Here is a 22,961-nt window from a genome sequence, read left to right as displayed (position 1 = left end):
AATGCACAGATCAGATACTCACCTCTAACTGTGAAAGAGGATTGTAGAGAATTGGTCTACTTCTGAGCCAGGCAGGAGCATATGTGGAATCCTGAGAAATACCCAATCACTTCCTTCAGTTCAATTGTAAGCAGGGGATCTTAAACTAAATGGAATTCAGAGTCACTTGGCTGGGGTAGCTAAGTTATTAAACTGACATGAACAGATACTGCACTTGATCTTAGCCAGAAGGCCGAGAAGCGATGGGTCCTACCTCCAGATGTCCTGATTTAGTGGGCTAGAGTAAGGGAAAGAAAGTTGTTTTCACTGAGGTTCCTGAGGTCGTTCTAATGTAGATGGATGGCAAGCCACATCTGGACAAACAATGTCCTACTGAGTCCATGGAGAGTGTCACTCTTGGCACTTGTTCTTTATCTCCCCCAAACCCTCCAGGAGCCCACCCCTTGGGATGCTTGCACATGACGTCTTTGCTCTTGACTTTCACGCTTCTTCCTTGACGCTTAAGTTGACCCATCCTGTGATGCATTTGCTTAGAGCCCAACTTCCTAATATACCAAATATGGTTTCACATTTAATATTGAGGTTGGAACCAAATGTGTTGCTGGAGGTTGGTTCCCGCATCTCACCAGGCGTCAGCACAACATATTTTAAGAATTGTTAACCTCTGTATATAAGCAATACCACTATGTAGGAGCCTTCTCTGCGTTTACTTAATGCCACATTCAAGCATTTGGCCCGTGAGTCTTATGAAAATGACACCATTTATTGTACAGTTGCTATGGGCTATTTATTTGTTTATTTGTTTTTCTGTTTCATCACCATACAAGGATGGATCCCAGGTTTGTGGGGCCTGCAGTTGAGAAGCTCTGTTTAAGGAAAGGAATAACAAGTGCAAATACAATACGAGGTATGGGGCCTCGAAGACACACATGAAAGGGAGCAGCCCTGAAGATGAAATTTCCTCAGCTCCACCATAAAGCCACTGGGGGCTCTGACAGTGCTAAAGGACGGATGTGTATAACCGAGGGCACAGTTATGGAAACTGAGACTCAGCTAGTTTGAGCACCTCACCAGGGACCAGCCAGCCAAATACAGTAGAACTGGGATTTGAACCCAGATCTGCCTCACTCCAGAGGTCATGTCCCCCTTGTAAAAATGGACCTCTTCACACGAAAGGTGGCCATGGCTCCCAGCTGCTATTAGTTTTGGTAGCAACTTGTTTTAGGATGTCCCTGCATACCCTGAGTTGGAGATAAAGAAGAATGAAAGAAATCTGGAGGGCGAAAGGACATGGGAAGAAAGAGATGTCTGTGATGAGGGTTAGAGACAGGTACGTTCTGCTTCAGTCCCAAAGTAAATGTGGTGAATTCCCAAAGAGTCACCACATGATGGGTCCAAGGATTTAAAAACTTTTTTTTTATACCTTGTGTTCATGAAATACCAAAAAGAACTGAAATGGAATTGTATCATTTAAGGATAGTTAACGTAATGTTGGGACAAGATTGTTAGTGACGAGGAAAGAGAGATAACTCATATTTTTTGAGAAACTATTACATGCTAAGCATGTAATCCTTACTGTGAATCCATGAGATAAACACACAAATCTCCATTATCTTCAATGTTGGGAAAACAGATTCAGAGATTAATAGGTTAAAATCTCTACTACTATTCCAGCAAAGAAGAGGCTGCTATTTATTTTAAATGGCAGCAGTTTAAAAGAAAGAAAATTTCTACAAAACGCCCTATCAAATCGTCACTCGTCGTAATGCAAATTAATTTAACATAAGATAGTAGTTTTCTGACAAAGAAAAAAGAAAGATGAATTTTATTTTCACAGAGATGAGATATGATTTATCCTATGTGGTACAGCATGGTTGGAATTCTTTAATTGCAGTCTATTTAAGGGGTTAGCTAAAAAGAGTTTGAAGGACCTATTAACACCCGGTACAAAAATGTGACAGAAAAGTAAGAGAATAGACCATTCTAATTGTGAAATCATTTGGTGATGGGGCTCAGTGTGATTTTCAGAAGCTCATTAAAGTCCTGTGTGGAACTGATTGTATGCACCTCCCCCCACCCCCGGCCCCCCGAGTAACAGTCTGACTGCTAGTCAACGTTTTTCTGTCATTGAGGGTACGTGTCAGGCCTCGGACCTTATAAGAGTGGAACTGTCCACAAGGGCTTAGAAAATATTTTTCCCCATGATTATTTACAGAGAACTGTCCCTAGATGATTCTCCACACTAAAAGTAATGCTTGTGAGTGCATGCTCCGAAGGCCTTTGAATGTGCAGAGTAATAAAGAGAAGTATGTGTGTGCCTCACAAGGAAGACATTAACTTCTTCCAGGAACAGTTTTAGCCCAGCTTTGTGCAGCGGGAACACACCAACTTTACACACGAGTGAAAAGCTAGATTTTTGGTCTCAGTTGGTACGTTGGGCATTCATTATGTGACAGAGATTAATCAGTGCAGACACATATGTTCTTTTTTATTAAAAATTTTTAATGTTTTATTTATTTTTGAGAGAGACAGAGAGAGTGAGAGTGGAGAGAGAGAGAGGGGAGGGAGGGAGGAAGGGAGGCAGGGAGACACAGAATCTGAAGCAGGCTCCAGGCTTTGAGCTGTCAGCACAGAGCCCAGTGCAGGGCTCGAACTCAAACTGTGAGATCATGAACTAAGCCAAAGTTGGACGCTTAACCAACTGAGCCACCCAGGCACCCGGAGAAATAGATTTTCTTGTGTATTTCCTCTCCTTTTCTGTATTTCTGTAATTACTAATTCTTTTCAGAGGATGTCCCAAAGAAAAGTCACACACCTATTTTGGGATAACATAGAAGAAAAAGTACTTAGGGTTCCTTTGCTAGTAGTTAGGAGTCTAAACACCAGTATTATAAAATATAACAGTTTTGGGGCACCTGGGTGGCTCAGTCGGTTAAGTGTCCTGCTTCGGGTTAGGTCATGATCTCACGGTTCGGGTCCCGCATCGGGCTCTGTGCTGGTGGCTAGCTCAGAGCCTGGAGCCTGCTTCAGATTCTGTGCCTCCCTCTCTCTCTCTGACCCTCCCCTGCTCGCACTGTCCTTCTCTGTCTCTCAAAAATAAATTTAAAAAACATTAAAAAAAATCTAACAGTTTGTAATTACAGTTAGGCTCACATTACATTCTCTACCAGTTTCATCAGCTCACGTTTCCTGGATTGTCCCCCTCTTGTATTTATTGCTAGCAAAGTGCTTTGCTGATTTCAGTCCAGTTGTGTTTCTGCGAGTACCCATCGGCCCCCTTTCTGGGGCTGAGTAGGTCTTAGTCACAGAACCCTGACCCAGACCACCTGAGCAGAGGCAGCTGGGCCGCTTTCCGAAGCTGGCGTGTTTTCCCTACTCGATCTCCAACCATATGCCTCCTTCCACACTCTGGCACGGGCCCCGCATGCGTGTGTAGAACAGCCTAATCGGCAGCAGCAGCCCCTCTAAAGAGACAGCCCTTCTGAGATCATCAGCTAAGCTTCCTCTAGGGCGTTGTGGATTTTACCGTGCCCCTGTGTAGGGTAAGAGCCTCTGATTATTGCCATGGTGATCAATTTGTCGCCTGGGAACCAGCCGGAGACCATCAAACTGATTCTATGCAGCCCATTAGGTAATGCGGAGAATCTTGGAGAGAATTGCATTTTTGTATGAAAGGAATCCCTGTGGACAACCAGCACTAGGTTTAATTGGACTGTATAGTTAATACTGACTGAGAGGGGACAAAGGGTCTGCAGAAATAGTCTCAGAAGTGACCTGACTGATGGGTTAGTCATATTCTGCTCCATTGTCCTTCTTCTCCCTTTTGAGATATTTAGCAGGAAGGAGGTGAATCTCCATGTTTCAGGGCCAAAAACTATAGGCTATTTGCAACTAATGGATTTGCAGATAACAAATAGTTGGGACATTTTTAGAGTACAGCATGTATTTAGGTCTTCCTTGACAGGACACCTGAAAAGTAATTGTTGCTTCTTAGAGACCAATTACCAGACATCAGCTCAGCTGGAGACCACATTCCCTCCCTCCTCCGTTCTGGCTGAGATTCTGCCAGTGAGAAGGAGCCATTCCTGAGCACCATCCCGGACTTAGGAACCTCACCCCCGTCTTTGCAGAGAGTGCCTGGTCGACCTTGTCCTGCTGCCAGAAAGTCCGTTGTTGATTTGACTGCCATGGCCCTCTGGGAGCTCCTACTCAGTCTTTGGTGATTTCTGGATGAATACTTAAGCTGTTGTTAGTGAGAGCGTAGGTGGATGCACAGACTTGAGGCTTCTCTGCCATTCCATGTATGCTGCTCCAGGCTGTGTTTTTTTCTAGGCCCTGAGGAAAACGTCATCAGTGGCTTGTCCTGAGTGGTCATACAGCCAATTGGAGAAGGGCTTTAAGATTAGTATTAAAGTCTTCGGGTGTAAGCTAGATGCCCGTGAAGGTCATAGGTTGCATTTGCCTTGATCGCTACTCTTTTCTGTTTAGATATTCCAACTTGAGTGTGGACTGGGCTAGCCTTAAATCATCACGATTATGCTGACCCCTAAATTCAAATGCTTTACTTATTTATTTATTATTTACTTTTTAACATTTATTTATTTTTGAGAGACAGATCATGAGCAGGAGAGAGGCAGAGAGAGAGGGAGACACAGAATCAGAAGCAGGCTCCAGGCTCTGAGCTGTCAGCACAGACCCTGAGGCGGGGCTCATACCCATGAACTGTGAGATCATGACGTGGGCCCAAGTCGGACGCTCAACCGACTGAGCCACCCAGGTGCCTCTCAAATGCTTTTTTTTTTTTTTTTTAATGCTGGGATTTCCATGCCAAAAGAAAGATTGTCAGCAAAGAAGAAGAGCATCACATTTTGGAAGATTCTCATCCACAGTGTCAAAGCCCCTCCTCCCATGTGGATTTTTGCAGTTGAGGTGGTGTTACCTCCATCTTCTCATATGCCAGGAAGGGCCGCCACTTACCTCAGGCAGCTGCGTGGAGGGCCAGGTCTGTCATTCACACTCCTGCTGCAGCTGGCTGAAATCCTGCCCTGAACTCTCCACTCCCCTGTTTCTCTTTCACCCAATCATTAAAAATGCCCTTGCATTTTCTCCTTTCCTCGGGCCTCCCAGAGAGAAACGTAGAGCTCACCATTTCCCGTTACAGAGAGCATGTTAACCTTAGTGGCTACTTCGCTTGATCACGTATCCCTTAATTTATGTTTCCAAGATGCATAATTTGAGTAACCATTCAGTGATATATTTTGGACCATTTCTGATTATTTTTTTTCTTATTCTATATTCCTATACATGATAATCTTTGTCAGTCTAACAAAACAACTAGCGAACTATTGTGCACTCAATGTGTACCAAAGTGACATGCTAGGTAAAAATGAAGAATATGAAATTTTCTTGGAAAAAAACCCAATACCTCACCAGCCATGCTCAACTGACATTTACTAGATGCTTTGGAAGATGATGGTGATGGTTTATGACATTCGGTTAGCAAATCACACCTGTTCAGATATGATTGAAAAAATACCTAATTTTAGTTGATGTCTCTTTGAATTATGGATGTCATTGCTATGACTTACTCTGTGCTATCCAGAAATTTCTCTCATTTTGTCTAATGTCTGTAAAGTTTTATTCTTTCTCCTAGAGTTCCAGCTTTCTTGAGTTCTTTTCTCTCCTTTGATTTTATCTTTATTCTTTCCTTCCTAAGACTTAAATTCTATTCGATACTCATTTTCCCATAGCTTCAGTACTTCCTGCAAAATACTTTTGTCCTCACTCAGCGACATCCTGCCACATCTCTCTATTCTGGCTGCTCTAGCATTCTCCCTTGGTGCTGACACTAAGTAGCAGGGGGAAAACAGATTCTCCACTCATTAATCATTTGCTCAGTCTCTAAGTCAACTGAACCCATAGCAGAGGTTAATTATGAAGCAGGACATGTCCCTTACGGGACAGTGCACATGGATGGCACTCACTAGTGAGTCATCTCTGAACCAGAAACTTCTGTAAATTATTATTTACTTTTCAAGTAAAGGCCAACCATTTGGTCTGAGTTATATCACTGGTTGAGTCTAGCTGCAGGAGGTCATGTGCAGGTCAACACATAAATCAGCAATGTAGTAAAAATTACTTTAAAGTGGTCTTCAACCTTGGCACTTCTCAGTAAATGTTTTCTTTTAATGTATGTTTTTATTTCTTTGTCAAAGGATTCTTTGGACTAGGGGTAGTTTCAAATAGCCCCAAAGTTTTCCTTCTAATAATTCATTGAATCATACTTAAGTTTGTTTTATACTTTATGAGAATCTCCACTTAATGAAAATTTCATCACTTTTTAAAGCTAATTCCATTAATCTTCCAAGTCATTCCTTGATCTTAGGAGATATTAACTATTGTTATGGGTTCTTCTCTGTGGAGAAATATGTTTATATCTCTAAATTCCTTGTTAATTTCTATTGAAATATGCTTAAAATGTTAGAATATGGGAAAAAAGTTCATCTCTTTTTAAAAGCAATCTATATCAGATGAGACTATATTGGTTTCGATAAATAGGTTTGAACATTGTACTCGAGTTAAAAATTATAAAAGTAATAATTTGAATGGCTAACCAATTAAAATAGAAATGGAGTTTCATGGAGGGAAGCTGTTTGAGTAGAAAATCAAAGACACAGGTATGTCCTGCAAGCCGAAAGTGATAGAGGAAGAGAGTGAGCTCTGAAATCTAGCATGGTCTGGAGTCTCGGGTAAGCCGCTTATTAGCTATGCGACTTTGGGCAAGAAAATCAACTACTCTGCTTTGTCCTTCTCACCTATGAAATGAAGGTGATAATAATACTTCAATGACAGTATAGGATGGTTCTGAGGAATAAATGAATAGGGCATTTTAGGATGCTTGACACACTAAATATTTTGTTTGGAGGAGGGTTATAATTCATGCTCTGTTTTGTTTATGTTTAAATCCTATATAAAAATCTCTTGATTGTTGATCAGGAGTCAAAAGATAGACTCAGGATCTTCCCACCTTCAGGGGAAGAAAGTAAGAGATAAAATTCAGTCCTGACTATACGGAAAGTACCATTTTTCTTTGACACTAAGTCAAACTTAACCTAAGCTAGATGCTGAGGAGCCTTGAATAAAGAAGTTTTGGAGTAAATAAAGGAACGTTTTCCTAAGTCTGGAAATATAAGCAGAGTCAATATAAGCAGAAATTGATAGTAATCCAAAAGGATATTTTTTAAATTATTTAAATCTTAGCTGAATAATAAATCATATTAGATAGTGCCTTCTACATAAACTTAATGTAGGAGAGTTTATATTCAACAAGATCTTATATTAGCTTTGTTGAGCTGTTCGAAACATGGTATCATAATCTGGATATTACCACCCACCTGACAGTAACATTACTGAATTCCAGGAGCAGTGACCATGAAAAGTAATGGCCTCTGGGTAATATCCTTGAAAACTCAAATATATGGAGTGATTAAAAACATTCACTGTTTTTTTTTTCTGGGAATATATATATATTGGTTAAATTGTGGGTTTTTTTTTTTCAGTTGAGACGGGAACGTGGGAGTTATTTCCTGAGTACCACCAATAAGCATTATGTTGTACACCAAACATGTAACATACCTTGTTGTTATGGGAAAGAAAATGATTTTGTATGATCCAATAACAGACTCATAGGATGGGTCACAGTAGTTTTAGCCAACAGCTCAATTTGGCAGGTAATTTGTTTTCTTAAATGTTTATTATTTATTTTTGAGAGAGAGGAAGAGAGAGATCATGTGTATACACAGGCAAGCGAGGGGTAAAGAGAGAGGGACACTGAACTTCAAGCATGCCATCAGCGCAACCATGGGATCATGAGCTGAGCCAAAATCAAGTGTCAGACGCTCAACCAACCAAGCCACCCAGGAGCCCCTCAAGTGTCTTTTTGAATGTATATGATGTGATGATTTCATAAATGTGTACATTGTGAAATGCTTACCACAGTCAAGTTAATTACATATCCATTCCCTCACATAGTTAACCATTTGTGTGTGTGTGTGTGTGTGTGTGTGTGTGTGTGCAGAGAACACATAGGATTTACACTAAAATATTTATAGTCAACAAGCCTTTAGAAAGGCATGATCTTTCTAGTTGGTTACATCTCCACCATTCCTACTGTGTTACCCTTCACCTTCTTCCCATATTTCTCCAATCTCTTATCTACTTAATACAAAAACAAGTTGTGTATTTAGTGAACCCAACTAGTTTAAACTTTTTTGGTGTGTACATGGGTAAGGTTGTAGTGAGGTCATAGTTAAATTCTAACCCTGAACTTTAGGTGTAATTGCAAATTCCTACCACAAGTAAATGCTGGTGCTCAGCACCCAGCACATAATCCTGAACATCTGCTGCGGTATCTCCTACCCTTCAGGTTCCAGAGAACATTTATCCATTTTTCCTCCTCTTTGACCTTAAAATGAAAGGTGATTGTGCTTGAAAGCCCTCAAGGTTTTGTGGGTTTGCTGACTTTGGAAGGTTGGGTTGCAGAAAGGGCTGGTGGCTGGCGTGGGTTTTGAATAGCAGAAGTGCTAAATAAGGGAAAGATAAATTAATTAAGGTACCAACTTTTTCTTTTAAGATGGCATGAATCTAGTAGATTCTCACGTAAGTGTAACTTCCCCAGAGAACTTACAGTATCGTTTTCAGCTTTCCTTCCCAATCCACAGTTTTGGATGTACTCACACAGTTTTATGATACTCACAGTAGTTGCACGTGTTGGCAGAGGAATATTGTGTGATATCAAATAGTTCCTGCCACTCTTAAATATGTATCTGTGTAAGTCTATCTGTGTGAGGACTGATATCAGTTCTTTACAATTGCAGTTAGGTGAACAGTGAACCCTAGATTACAAGTAGTTTTATTTTTTATAAAAATATTTAATGAGATTTACGTTTTCAAAATGTAAATGAATATTGAATTTTGCTTAAACATTTCAGCTAAACTGATCAAATTAAAAATGTTGCTATACATTAAATGTATTTTATATTTTCTCTTTTAATTAGAGAAAAATATATTTTAAAATGTATGAAAAATGCTTTTGGATATTTTACATGTACATTAATTTGCATTTTAGATGAAAATATGTTCAGATTGTGTCACTGAAAATCACTACAGTAAACAATTCTGTAGATGATTATTGACAAACAAAAATTATATCAATATCTTCATTTATAACCACATTATTATTGATTTTATAGAAAGGGATATAAGAAAATTTTATGGAATTATTTACAATTTCTATGTAATTTGTCTTTGTCTTATTACTAACTTATGCATCAACAAAATATCCTAACATATACAGAAATAATTTTAGTCATTTGCTATTTTACTGATTTTCAGTGTAATAAAAGCCAGTGCTTTTATGAATTTTTCCATTTTTTTACCATGAAAGTGTATTTCTTAAGGTGGTAGAACTTATTTTAGGGGCACCTGTGTGGCTCAGTTGGTTAAGCAGCTGACTTCAGCACAGGTCATGATCTCACAGTTTGTGGGTTCGAGCCCCATGTCAGGCTCTGGGCTGACAGCTCAGAGTCTGGAACCTGCTTCTGATTCTGTCTGACTGTCCCCTTTCTGTCTTTCTATCTGACTGTCTCCTACTCATGCTCTGTGTCTCTCTCTCAAAGATAAATAAACTTTGAAAAAAACCTATTTTATTTCCTAGTTATTAACCTGATTTTTAATATGTAAATATTTAGACAAATATATGTCTCCATTTGTCATCTTAATCCTCATCCTGCTAATGTTAGGGGTGGGTTACTTTCATTTCCTTTCTGAGTTCTAGTGATGACCTCTAGACACGACCTTTATGGACACATGACAGAAATCGCTTCCTCTGCACTGACCTAGAAGCTGACTCATGCGCTTCTCTGTCACTCAGTTGTGGTCCCATATTCAAGCTCCTTGATCTCAGAAATTTCTATAGCTTCTCCTCTTTATCTCTCAGGCTTTGTCTATAGAAACAGATCCTTCCCTAGTAGAAATGTGTCAAACACAGATCTAGAGAACAAAGAGAAATTAGAGCATGGAATTAATAATATCTCTCTTCTAAAAGAATAGTGGAGTTGATATCTTATTGTGGGAAAAATTAGAAACATTTAAAAAATGTCATTTTACCTAAAATCGTGCTTACTTTTTGTGTCATTTTGGTGAGTAACATATTTATGTACTATTCCTATACAAAAACGTTATGCATCTACTTACTGTGGTATTTAAATGAAAAAGGAAGCATTGTAGATGCATTAGTAACTGTCTTCTCATATGAGGTATGCATCATACTGTTATTACGTGAATTCAAGATAAAAATAAATTTAAAGTGCATTCTTTACAGAATTTATGTTATAATTTCAGTGCTCTTTTTTTCCTTTTGAGTACTTTAAACAGAGATTTTTGTTGCTACCAAAAAAATACATCTGTGAAAATGTGACTGTGTCTGTGCTGATGTTGAATTTTGCTGACTTTTTCTCGCCTTAATCTATGTTGTCAGTGAATCAATCTGGAGAGTCCTTAAGTGCAGGCCATGTGACTTGCCATTAGGGAAAAGTTTTGAACTTTTCTGCCCCACACCTGAGAGCAAGTGCCCTTCTCTCTTCCTTCTTGGCCTCTCTCGTTCCATGGAAAGTCTCTGGTTGAAGAAGGAAACAGTTGAACGACTTGGGAAAGTGAGTTGACTCCTCTTAGTTATTCCTAGACACCCCACTTCCCCTGGCAAAAATAAGTAAAGGATGACTGAGCAAAACTGATTCTTTACACCCAACAGCTGCTGCCTTTCTGGACGGCATCCCTGCCCATGACTATCTGATGACTGTATCATGTTATCTTTTCAACAGTTGAATCGTTTGACTTTGCTGATTTCTCATGTTTCTTGTGATCTTGAGGGCTGCTCTGCAGAAAGTGTCAAGGGTAAGGACCTGAATAGTAAGCTCCTTTAACTCGCAGAGGGTATCCCCCCTCAGGGAAGGCGGAGCCTTATTCTACTTTTCCAGATATCCCAGCTTCAATACTTGAATTTTCTAACATTCCTTGAAATGCCTTTTGCCTGTAGTATTGGTTTCTTCAGATACCCAGGAAACATGCATTATAAATATTCAGTGCTTTTTTTTTTACATTCGGAAGTGAATGCAACCTACAAATAAGTATTAAAAAATGAGTATAGGGGCACCTGAGTGGCTCAGCCGGTTAAGAGTCCTACTTTGGCTCAGGTCATGATCCCATGGTTCATGCATTTGAGCCCCGCGTCGGGCTCTGTGCTGACAGCTCAGAGCCTGGAGCCTGCTTCGGATTCTGTGTCTCCCTCTCTCTTCCCCTTCCCTGCTCGCACTCTGTCTCTCTCTCTCTCTGTGTCAAAAATAAACATTAAAAAAAAATTTTAAGTAAAAAATGAGTATAATAACAGGTGGACTCATGAAATTTGAGTCTTGTCCATATTACAAACTTCATGTGTTGTTGATCAGTGTACAGAAGCAGTTCTGTGTAGTGATCCAAGTACTTCTTAGTCATCAGGATCCCCTGCTGCCTTAAAAAAATTCAAATTCCTGGGCCTACTGTTAACTTACTAAATAAAAAATTGGGGGGCAGTGAGAAGGACTGGGGAAGTTGGAAGTTATGTTACATGTATTCCATTTGCCTCTTCTCATCCATGTGTCAGTGTTCCCCCCTTGGCTTTGTACCCCAAGGCTGATCTGTACAAACATTACTGAGCAGCCTGCCTTCTGGCTTCCAGGTATGTTCAACAAGGGTCCCTAGCAGGAGACACGAGGGAAGTAGGGTGAGTCTGGGTATTTACTCCCCCACATCTCTCCCTACAGGTCATTTCTAGCTGGTGACTTCCTTCCTGAAAGTCCAACAAGGCAAACCTCTCCGTAAGTCTTTTCTGCGGGGGCGTCTGGGTGGCTCAATCAGTTGGACGGCTGACTTTGGCTGAGGTCACCGTCTCACAGTTGGTGGGATCGAGCCCCACGTCGAACTCCTGTGCTGACAGCTCAGAGCCTGGAGCCTGCTTCGGATTCTGTGTCTCCCTCTCTCTCTGCCCTTTTTCCTGCTTGTACTCTGTCTCTCTCTTTCTGTCTCTCTCTTAAAAATAAACAGAAAGAAAGAAAGAGAGAGAGAGAGATGAAGCGAGGAAGGAAGGAAGGAAGCAAGCAAGCAAGCAAGGAAGGGTCTCTTTGATGTCCTAAAAACCACTCCATTCTTTGTCCCTTTGGTCTTAAGGTGATAACCCTCTAGGTTACTGTACTGTCCCTTGAAGGTTTTTTTGTTTCCATCTTATGTCTTTTAAACTATTTTATTTAATAATAAATATTTTATTAAAATGCCCTCAAATTATCTAATTTGAGTGTGTCGTGTGTTTTGCTGGTATCCTGACATGGAGTTCAAAATACCCATCTAAAATTTGCAGAATCTTTTTGTTCCTGGAGATAGCCCATTGCTATATATCATTTACACCGAGTTTATTAAAAATGAGTTCTCTTCTGCATATGCTTATAGCTAGTGATTTTTTTTATTTTGACTTTTGAAATAAAATTTATTATACCCATTTTAAGTGTACAGTTTGAGTTTTGAAAAAAGTATATACCTGTGTAATCATCCCAATGATCAAGTTAAAGAACATTTCAATCATACCCAAAAGTTCTCTCTGTCCCTTTCTAGTTTATTTCTTCTCTACTCCAACCCCAGGCAAAATCTGATCTACTTTTTGTCACTAAAGATTAGTTTTGCCTTCTAGAATTTTATATAAGTAGAAATATACAGTATATACTCTCATGTCTGTTTTTCCACTCAGAGTGCTTTCAGGATGCATCCATATTTTTGTGCCTCTCAGTGATTTGTTCTCATTTCATTGCTAAGCAATATCTTATTTTTTTTAATTTTTAAATTTTTATTTTTTAATTTGCATCCAAGTTAGTTAGCATATAGTGCTATAATTTCAGGAGAGGATTCCAGTGATTCATCCCCTGCATATAACACCCAGTGCTCATTCCAACAAATGTCTTCCCTGGTGCCCCTTACCAATTTAGCCCATTCCCCCACCCACATCCCCTCCAGCAACTCTCAATTTGTTCTCTATATTTAAGAATCTAATGTTATGTCCCCTTCCTTTTATATTATTTTTGTTTCCCTTCTCTTATGTTCATCTATTTTGTATATTAAATTCCTCATATGAGTGAAGTCATATGATATTTGTCTTTCTCTGACTAATTTTGCTTAGCATGATACCCTCTAGTTCCATCCACATAGTTGCAAATGACAAGATTTCATTCTTTTTGGTTGCTGAGTAATACTCCCGTGTGTGTGTGTGTGTGTGTGTGTGTGTGTGTGTGTGTGTACCACATCTTCTTTATCCATTCATCTGTCAATGGACATTTGGGAATCTTTCCATACTTTGGCTATTGTCAATAGCTGCTATAAACATTGGGGTGCATGTGTCTTTTTGAAACAGTACACCTCTATCCTTGGGATAAATACCTAGTAGTGCAGTTTTTTGAGGAAGCTATATACTGTTTTCCAGAGTGGCTGCACCAGTTTGCATTCCCACAAGCAATGCAAACAAGATCCTCTTTCTCTGCATCCTCACCAACATCTGGATGTCTTCTTTGTATTATTTGGATTCTTCTTTTGGATTATTTGTTTTTTGGGTGTTGAGTTTGATAAGTTCCTTATAGATTTTGGTTACTAACCCTTTATCTGATAGGTCCATTTGCAAATATCTTCTCCTATTCCATTGGTTGCCTTTTAGTTTTGTTGATTGTTTCCTTCTCTGTGCAGAAGATTTTTATTTTGTTGAGGTCCCAAATAGTTCATTTTTGCTTTTGTTTCCTTTGCCTCTGGAGATGTGTTGAGTAAAAAATTGCTTCAGCTGAGGTCAGGAAGGTTTTTGCCTGCTTCTCCTCTAGAATTTTGATGGCTTCCTGTCTTATGTTTAGGTCTTTGATCCATTTTGAGTTCATTTTTGTGTATGGTGTAAGAAAGTGATCCAGGTTCATTTTTCTGTATGTTTCTGTTCAATTTTCCCAGCACCATTTGCTGAAGAGACTGTCTTTATTTCATTGGATACTCTTTCCTGCTTTGTCAAAGATTAATTGGCCATATATTTGTGGGTCCATTTCTGGGTTCTCTATTCTGTTCCATTGATCTGAGTGTCTGTTTTTATGCCAGTATCATACCGTCTTGATGATGACAGCTTTGTAATGCATCTTGAAGTCAGGGATTGTGAGGCCTCCAGCTTTGGTTTTCTTTTTCAGGATTGCCTTGGCTATTCAGGGTCTTTTCTGGTTCCATACAAATTTTAGGATTGTTTGCTCTAGTTCTGTAAAGAATTCTCGTGTTATTTTTTCTTTTTAACATTCATTTTCGAGAGACAGAGTGCAAGTGGGGATGGGGTAGAGAGAAAGGGAGACACAGAATCTGAAGCAGGCTCCAGGCTCTGAGCTGTCAGCCTAGAGCCCAGTATGGGGCTTGAACTCACAAGCTGTGAGATAATGACCTGAGCTGAAGTCAGTTGGACACTCAACTGACTGAACCACCTAGGCACTCTGCTAGTGTTATTTTGATAGGTATTCCATTGAAGATGTAGATTGCTTTGGGTAGTATCTACAACCAAACAATATTTTAATATATAAGCATATCACAATTTGTTTGTCCATTCTGCTATCGATGGAAATTTGAGTTATTTCCAATTTTTGGCTATTCTGAATAAAGATGGTATGAGCATAATTGGATGCTTTTGTGGATATTTTCACTTCTCTTGAGTAGTAGCTGAGAGTGGAGTTGTTGGATCATGGTGCAGATAAGTGTTCAGCTTTACTAACTGATAGCATTTTACTATTGCTCTTATAATTCATAAATGTAATATATTTATATATTTATTAAAAAAATTTTATGTCTTTTATTTATTTTTGAGAGACAGAGAGAGACAGCGCGAGCAGGGGAGGGTCAGAGAGAGAGGGAGACACAGAATCCGAAGCAGGCTCCAGGCTCTGAGCTAGCTGTCAGCACAGAGCCCAACGCGGGGCTCGAACCCACGAACTGTGAGATCATGACCTGAGCCGAAGCCGGCTGCTTAACCGACTGAGCCACCCAGGCGCCCCTATATATTTATTTAATTCTTGTTTAATTTCTCCCTGTAATGTCTCAAAGTCTTCGAAGTAGAAATCTTGCATACCCTTGCATGCATTTAACTCCAGCTTATTTTGTGTTTGGTGAAACTGTTATAAATGGTATGATTTATAAAATTTGCATTTTTGTTGCTGATCTTTAGAAGCTTTTTAAAAAAATACTGACCTTGGAACCAGCAACTTTACTAAGTTTACTGACTAATTCTAATAGCTTTATATTCTTTTGCATTTTTTATGTACAAAAATCTTGCTGACTATAAATAATGAACACTTATTTTTTGCTTTAGAATTCTTAGGTTTTTTTCTTGCTTTATCACACTGGTTAGAATTATATGATTTTAAGTGGAAATATTAACAGGCATCCTTGTCTTTATCTCAATTTGAGAAAAGCTTGAATATTTCATAATTAAATATGGATTTGGGAGAAACATTCTTTATCAGATTAGATAAGTCCTTTCTATTTTTACTTTTTACACGTTTCTTTGTCATAAATGAGTACTATATTTTCACATATGGGTTTTTGGAACTTACCTCGGTGATTATCTCTCTATTTTCTTATCTGAAGGCTCATTAGTTTTTTAAGAACTTGCTTTTATTTTCTACCTCTATCACCACCTGGATAGTTTAATCTGATGCTTTCTTATATTTATTTGCATATTTCTCCCAAACCTCTGGAAAATCCCCAACTTGATATTCTGAGTAAAAACAAAAAAAATGTTTATTCAATTCACATTTTATCATTTTTATAAGCTGATTAAAACCACTTGCACTTTTTATGGTAAATACCCTAAGACATATATTTAAACTCTCAAACTTACTTACTTACATTTTTAATCTGTTAAAATCTGTATAAGCTGTTTTATTTCCTGTGGACCTACAACTCAAATAATGATTGTACCTAACTTTAGTTTTAAAATTTATTTATTTTGAGAAGCGGGGATGGGGGGAGAGAGAGAGAGAGAGAGAGAATCCCAAAAAGGCTCTGCACTGCCTACACAGAGCCAAACACCAGGCTCAAACTCAGGAAATCATGAGATGATTACTTGAGCTGAAACCAAAAGCTGAGCCACCCAGATACCCCTAATTTTACCTGATTTTAGAATAAATAAAGCTAACCAAATAAGTGTGAACCATATGAGACCAAAAGTAAGGAGATAATAATAGGTGAAAATGATCCTATATCTTCACAGTTCTTACACACTCAAAATGCAAAATTATTGATGACTTTTGGGATCAATTTGATACTTATTGTCATTAGTTGCATTCCCTCATAAACAGGCCTTGAAATGGAGTTTAGATTGGAGGAGATTTATTACAAACCATATCTGTGAAAGAGTGAGGGAAGCCAAACTGGATCAGTGGAGAAGTCCAATTGCAATGCAGTTACAACAGAGACCTCACTGATTTTCTTTTCTTTTATTATTGAAGTATAGTTGACATACAATCTTACGTTAGTTTCAGGTATACAATATAACAATGTGATTAAGTGTTATGCTATGCTTAACCCAAGTGTAGCTACCATTGGTCAATATACAACACTTTTGCTATAATACCATTGACTGTATTCCCTTTGCTGTATCTTTCATTTCTGGGACTTATTAATTCCATAACTTCACCCCTTTTTGATTATCCCTTTACCCTCCTCCTCTCTGGTAACCACCAGTTTATTCTCTGTGGTTATGGATCTGTTTTTGATTTTGTTTTCTTTATTTTTTAGATGCCACACATAAATGAAATCATATAGTATTATTCTTTCTCTGACTTATTTCACTTAGCATAATACCTACTAGGTCTATCCATATTGTTGCAAATGACAAGATCTCATTCTTTTTTATGGCTGAGTAACATTCCATTGTACGTATATATACCGTAGCTTCTTTATCTGTTTATCTATCTATGGTTGTTTAAATTGCTTCCATATCTTGGCTATTGTAAATAATGTTGTAAGAAACGTAGGAATGCATATATCTTTCCAAATTAGTATTTTGTTTTCTTTGGGTATGTACCTAGTAGCGGAATTACTGGATCATATAGTATTTCTATTTTTAATTTTTGAGGAAGTTCCACACTGTTTTTCACAGTGGCTGTACCAATCTATGTTCCCACCAACAATGCACAAGGGTTCCTTTTTTTTCCATCTCCTGGCCAACATTTGATATTTCTTGTCTTTTTGGTAACAGCCATTCTGACAGGTGTGAGGAGTGTCTTTGATTTGCATATTCTTGATGATGAGTGATATTGAGCGTCTTTTCATGTGTCTGTTGGCCATCTGTATGCCTTCTTTGGAGAAATGTCTACTTGCATTCTATGCCCATTTTTTAATTGAACTGTTTTCTGGTGTTGAGTTCTCTAAGTTCTTGCTATATGTGAATATTAACCCCTGTTGCATATATCATTTGCAAATAACTTCTTCCATTCAGAAGGTTGTTTTTTTGTGTGTTCTTGGTGGTTTCCCTCACTATGCAAAAGCTTTTTATTTTGGTGCAGTCCCAAATCTTTATTTTTGCTTTTGTTTCTTTTTCCTGAAGAGGCACAACTAGGAAAATATTGCTATAGCTGATGTCAGAGATATCGATGCCTATATTTTCTTCTAGGAGTTTTATGGCTTAATGTTTTCCGTTTTGGTCTTCAAACCATTTGGGGTTTATTTTTGTGTATGGTGTCCAGTTTCATTTTTTTGTATCTAGCTGTCCATTTTCCCGAGCACCATTTATTGAAAAGGTTGTTTTTTCATCATTGTATAGGCTTGCCTCCTTTGCCATAGATTGACCACATAAAGGTGGTTTTATTTAGGAGCTCTCTATCTTGTTCTGTTGATCCATGTGTCTATTTTTGTGCCCATCCCCTAGTGTTTGGACTACTATAGCTTTGTAATATATTTTGAAATCGGGGATTATAATAACTTTACCATTGTTCTTTCTCTAGGTTGCTTTGGCTCTTTGGGGTTTTTGTAATTCCATACAAATTTTCGGATTCTTTTTTTTCTAGTTGGTGAAAAATATTATTGGTATTTTGATAGAGACTGAATTAAACCTGTAGGTTGCTTTGGGTTTTATGAACATTTTATCAGTATTCTTCTAATCTATGAGTATGGAATATCTTTTCATTTGTTCGTGTCATTTCTGAGACCTCAGTGATTTCCATAGTAACTTCTACAAGTGAAGTGGTCTTCAGAGTCTTCTCATCTTGAGACAAGTTGTTAACTTTATTTATTTTTCTTTAAAGTTTTAAAATTTATTTTTAGAGAGAGAGAAAGCATGTAGGAGAGGGGCATAGAGATAGAGAGAGAGAAAGAGAGAGAGAGAGAGAGAAAGAATCCCAAGCAGGCTCCACATTGTCAGTGCAGTCTGACTCAGTGCTCCATCTCATGAACCTGTAAAATCAAGACTTGAGCCAGAATCAAGAGTCTACACTTAACCAACTGAGCCACCTAGGCACCCCAAGTGGTGAACTTTATAACTTATTTCTGGGTGAGTCTGGCGATAAGCTGTTCTCTAGAAGGGCACGTGACCTTGGACTAATGTCAGCTCTTGGAGAGGGACTGAGCTAAGAATGCTGTCAGCAACATTTCCAGCATTTGGGGAATGAGACCTGGGCAGCATACCACAGCATGCCCTGTGCTTCTGTGTTTAAGAAAATGTAATATTGGGGCACCTGGGTGGCTCAGTCGGTTGAGCATTTTACTTCAGCTCAGGTCATGATCTTGCCATTTGTGGGTTTGAGCCCCGCATCCGGCTGTGTGCTGGCAGCTCAGGACCTGGAGCCTGCTTCAGATTCTGTGTCTCCCTCTTTCTCTGGCCTCCCCCCACTCACTCTTTGTCTCTTTCTCTCAAAAATAAATAAATACTTAAAAATTTTTAATGTAATATTGGGGCACCTGGGTAACTCAGTTGGTTAAGTGTCTGACTCTCAGTTTCAGCTCAGGTCATAATCTCATGGTATCATGAGTTTGAGCCCACATTGGGCTCTGTGCTGACAGCATGGAACCTGCTTGGGACTCTCTTTCTCTCTCTCTCTCTCCCCCACACCCCTCCCCCACCCACTGTCTCTGTCTCTCTCAAAAACTAAATAAATAAACTTAAAAAATATATATTAAACCAAATGAATTAGAATTGAGTCAATCCATCTATCTTCCTTGATAATGTTTTCATTTTGTTTATATAGCGCCCTGCGACACAGATTTGACTGCGCTATGATGTGCTCTGACAGAAGTAGGTGGAATTTGGAGATAGAAGGCTGGTGTTGAGTTTAGGTTCTACCATTTTGCAGCTTTTTGTATTCTTGTAGGGAGGGTCACTCAAGGAGTCTGCATCTTAGTTTCCTATTTATTCAATGAAAAGCATATTATAGTTGACTCTTGAACAATGGGAGTTAGAATGTGCAGGTCCACTTATATGCAGATTTTTTTTGATAAACACAATTCCATACTGTAAATGTATTTTTTCTTTTTGATTTTCTAAATAATATTTTTCTTTTCCCTCACTTTATTGTAAAATATGGTATATAATATATATAATATACAAAATATATATCTACTGGCAGTTTTGTTTTTTGGCAAATCTTCTGGCCAATAGTAGGCTATTAGTTTAAGTTTTAGGGGAGTCAAAGCGTGAGATGTGTTACATCTCCTATGCACAGATTTTTGACTGTGTGGAAGGTGGGTGCCCAAAACCCCTGTTGTTCCAGGGTCAACTATGTATTTTAAAGTTTAAAAGCATAAGAAATTAGTTGGTGAACTGTTACCTTTTACCTTCCTTTGCTGTTTTTGCTGAAGAACTTTCTGTTATCATTTGCAGATTTATTTTAGCTATTTACAAACCCAATCCCATGGAGTGACTTTAAAAATAGATGACTGCACTGTTTTAGAAGCCGGGTAAAATGGCTAATTCTGAATACCTCTGACTAAACTAATCAGTCTCACATAGCCTTAACGTTCCCTAAAGTAGAAGCTAAAAGGCAGTGGACATTTCAACAGAACATGTACTTGAACCTCATGAAGAGCTCTGCCATTATGATTAGCATTGCATTTAGTTTCAAATAAGAGACTGTCTTTTCTAGAAGAGCAAGTGAACTCTGAAAGTTGGTATTTTCACTATTCAGTCATGCATTTTTGCACCCAAACCCAAATGTTAATATAAACAAGGAGCAGAATGGAAGAATACAATCTAGTGAATTACTTATTTCTGGAAATAATGCCCATTAAAATTTCCTCGCTAAAGATGGGGTAGTGTCTTTTCTTTGAGTAATCTTTGCCTTGTTGCATAGATATAGTGATTGTTCTTTTCCAACAGGACATATATGGTCTTCTTTCTTTTCCTGCGGCACAGATTATCAATTCACAAGCAGTGACTGGGACTGGAGTTTTATTTCCCTCAGAGTAAGGTGGGTATTTTCGCTGTGGTTCATCCTTAAGGAAGACACTGAATGTGGAAACTGTATCGGGTTCAGAGGGTGGAGGACCATGGGGAAACCTACCTGGCATTAAATAAGGGCTACTAGTCAATCGTCCACCTTTGTTTTTCTACATGAGCGTGAGATGTGTTACATCTCCTAAAATCCTCCACTGCATGGCATTTTCTCCTTTACTCTCCCCTTGTCCCTGAAATGACATTATGTGATTTCCTCTTGTATGCAAGTTAGTTAATAGCTAAGTTTAGCCCAAATCAATGCGTGAATAAGTAAACACCTCATAATAAATAATACACTTTCAAAGCACGTGTTTTTTGGATTGATCTAACGTCATCCAATAAGATCTGCCAATACCATTTTACATTAACTTCTGTCATGTTTAAATGCTTTCATAGGCTAATGGGGCGGTTTGTAATTTTATTATACCTATGCTATTTCTCAGATATATGGCACATAACAGATAAATAAGATGTCTGCGGAGGTATTTGTATTGAATGTTCACTGAGAGTTTCCTCTCTTACTGCCCTTACACACAGAGGCTACCCTGGGAGATGAATGTGCCAGGATAAGTTATCTGGGGCTCATAAAATCTTTTTCAGAAGATTGAAATAAAGTCAGTGCTTGCAGAAGACAAATCAATTGTGACATTTCTGAATAGAGTGCGATGCATTTAATTAGCACCAGACATACTGGCAAATGCTGAATTACCCAATAAATCACTGAATGCTGGAACCCGTACAGAGCGGGGAATCAGCTGTCTTGTGAGACGTACAGCAAGTGATAATAGGGAGAGCTGGCCATTTGTATTGTCACTTCGCTTCGTTTTCTGTTACATTTTTTCTGTTTTGACATTTGCACATGGAGCCCCTTTAATTATTTGAAACTATCAGCGAACTCTGTTCCCACCTACTCTGAGAATATTCTGCAAATATTTGCATTTGCAAAGGACATTCGAGACTGTTGATGTGATACAGCAGATGTGGCACAGAAGGTCCTCTGTGGAGGGAGAATTCAGTGTAGCTAGAAATCCTCGCACAGACATTCTGAAGAAGCAACTAGCAGGGTCACTGTACTGCAGTTCATTGAAAATATTGGAGGTGTTACTTTAGTCATTTTTAAATCTCACCAAGGTATCTACCAGTTTAGGCAGAAAAATGACTTGCTTTAATGTTTGACACCTTTGGTTAAAGAAAAAAATTTTTTAAACCTGGAACTTAGACACTACTTCAGTCTACCTTTTGCAAATGCTACAGCTGAAAAGCACGGAGGCTTAAATCCAATGTTTTGGCTATGGAGAATCTGAGAAAAAAGATTGAAAATGACTTCTAAATGAGTGATGTGGCTCTGGAAGAAAAGGCAGAACGTTTCCTCCCCCAACTGGGGATATTTTATACATAAATTGATGGTTCTACTAGTGAGCCTTTTATTGACTAGCCTTCTGTGATACAAACAAACATTAAGGTAGCTTCTCAAAGAAGCACTAGATCCTGTGTAAGAGTCCTGTCCCACGCCCGCTCCACATGGCCTCTCTGCCTCTGATTCCATATTAAGTGGTGGCATTTCAATCTTTTGATGCTAGATAGGGCCAGTGATGCTACTGACTATCAAAATATGGGGGTGCAGTATAAAGAAACAAGCATTCCTTTATTTATAATGGTCTTTCAAGCTGGAGGCTGATTTTCCTGGAGTGTAGCAACTCTAAAAAGACTAGCAAGGCTCGCCTGAAATCATGGAGGTCAGGCTTGTATTGCTATGGCTTCTAGTTACAATGTAGAGGAAGGAGGAGTCTTAGAATCACCTAGGAAGGTGTCCTCTTCCCCTTCCCCTTCCCCATATCCTAAAATGTATGTGGGAAAGGGATCTCCTTGCCCCCTTGTCTATAGGGGTGGAGAGGCAGGCATAAATTAAACAATAAAATCCACAGGCATCCAGTAGTCTGCTGCACAGACACTGGACCTTTCCTCATCATTCTCTTCACTATGGTGCTTTGAGAAGATGACTTCCTGGCCCAGGCAGGCTGAATCTTGACTAGGTTAAGCCCATCATGCCACTGCCATTTCCTTTGCCAATAACTGGTTGCGGAAAGGGGATGTCATGGATTTTGACTGATGGGATGTTGGGGAAGCCTGTTGGACAGGTTCCATTTGCTGTTATATAGAGGCATAGAAAGAGACATGTTCTTTTCTGTCTCTGAATGCATTTGAATGAAAAAAAACCTTAGAGCTGATGTGATCATCTTTAGGAACAAGAGCGCAGCCTGAGGACTAAAGCTAACACTTTAAGAATGGAGAGGTTAGTTAATAGGGTGGCCAACCATCCCGTTTGTCCAGACTGAGGGTGTTTCCAGGACTTCGAACTACAACCAGGAATGTCCCAGGCAGATTGGGA

At 38.9% G+C, this 22,961-nt stretch overlaps 1 long non-coding RNA gene and 1 pseudogene across 1 annotated transcript in view; one reads left to right on the top strand and one right to left on the bottom strand.

Moving 5' to 3' along the window:
* Positions 1 to 22,961, top strand: part of LOC115305020 — a 142,455-nt gene that overhangs the window by 6,632 nt on the left and 112,862 nt on the right. The window contains exon 2 of the long non-coding RNA XR_003914725.1: positions 20,456 to 20,546. This is a non-coding gene — a long non-coding RNA (uncharacterized LOC115305020). The remainder of the gene's footprint in view (positions 1 to 20,455; positions 20,547 to 22,961) is intronic.
* LOC115305749 lies at positions 133 to 244 on the bottom strand (annotated as a pseudogene).

The sequence above is a fragment of the Suricata suricatta genome, chromosome 10 (assembly GCF_006229205.1).
Source record: "Suricata suricatta isolate VVHF042 chromosome 10, meerkat_22Aug2017_6uvM2_HiC, whole genome shotgun sequence".
Taxonomy (NCBI): Eukaryota; Metazoa; Chordata; class Mammalia; order Carnivora; family Herpestidae; genus Suricata; species Suricata suricatta.
This window is presented reverse-complemented; position numbering and strand designations above follow the sequence as displayed.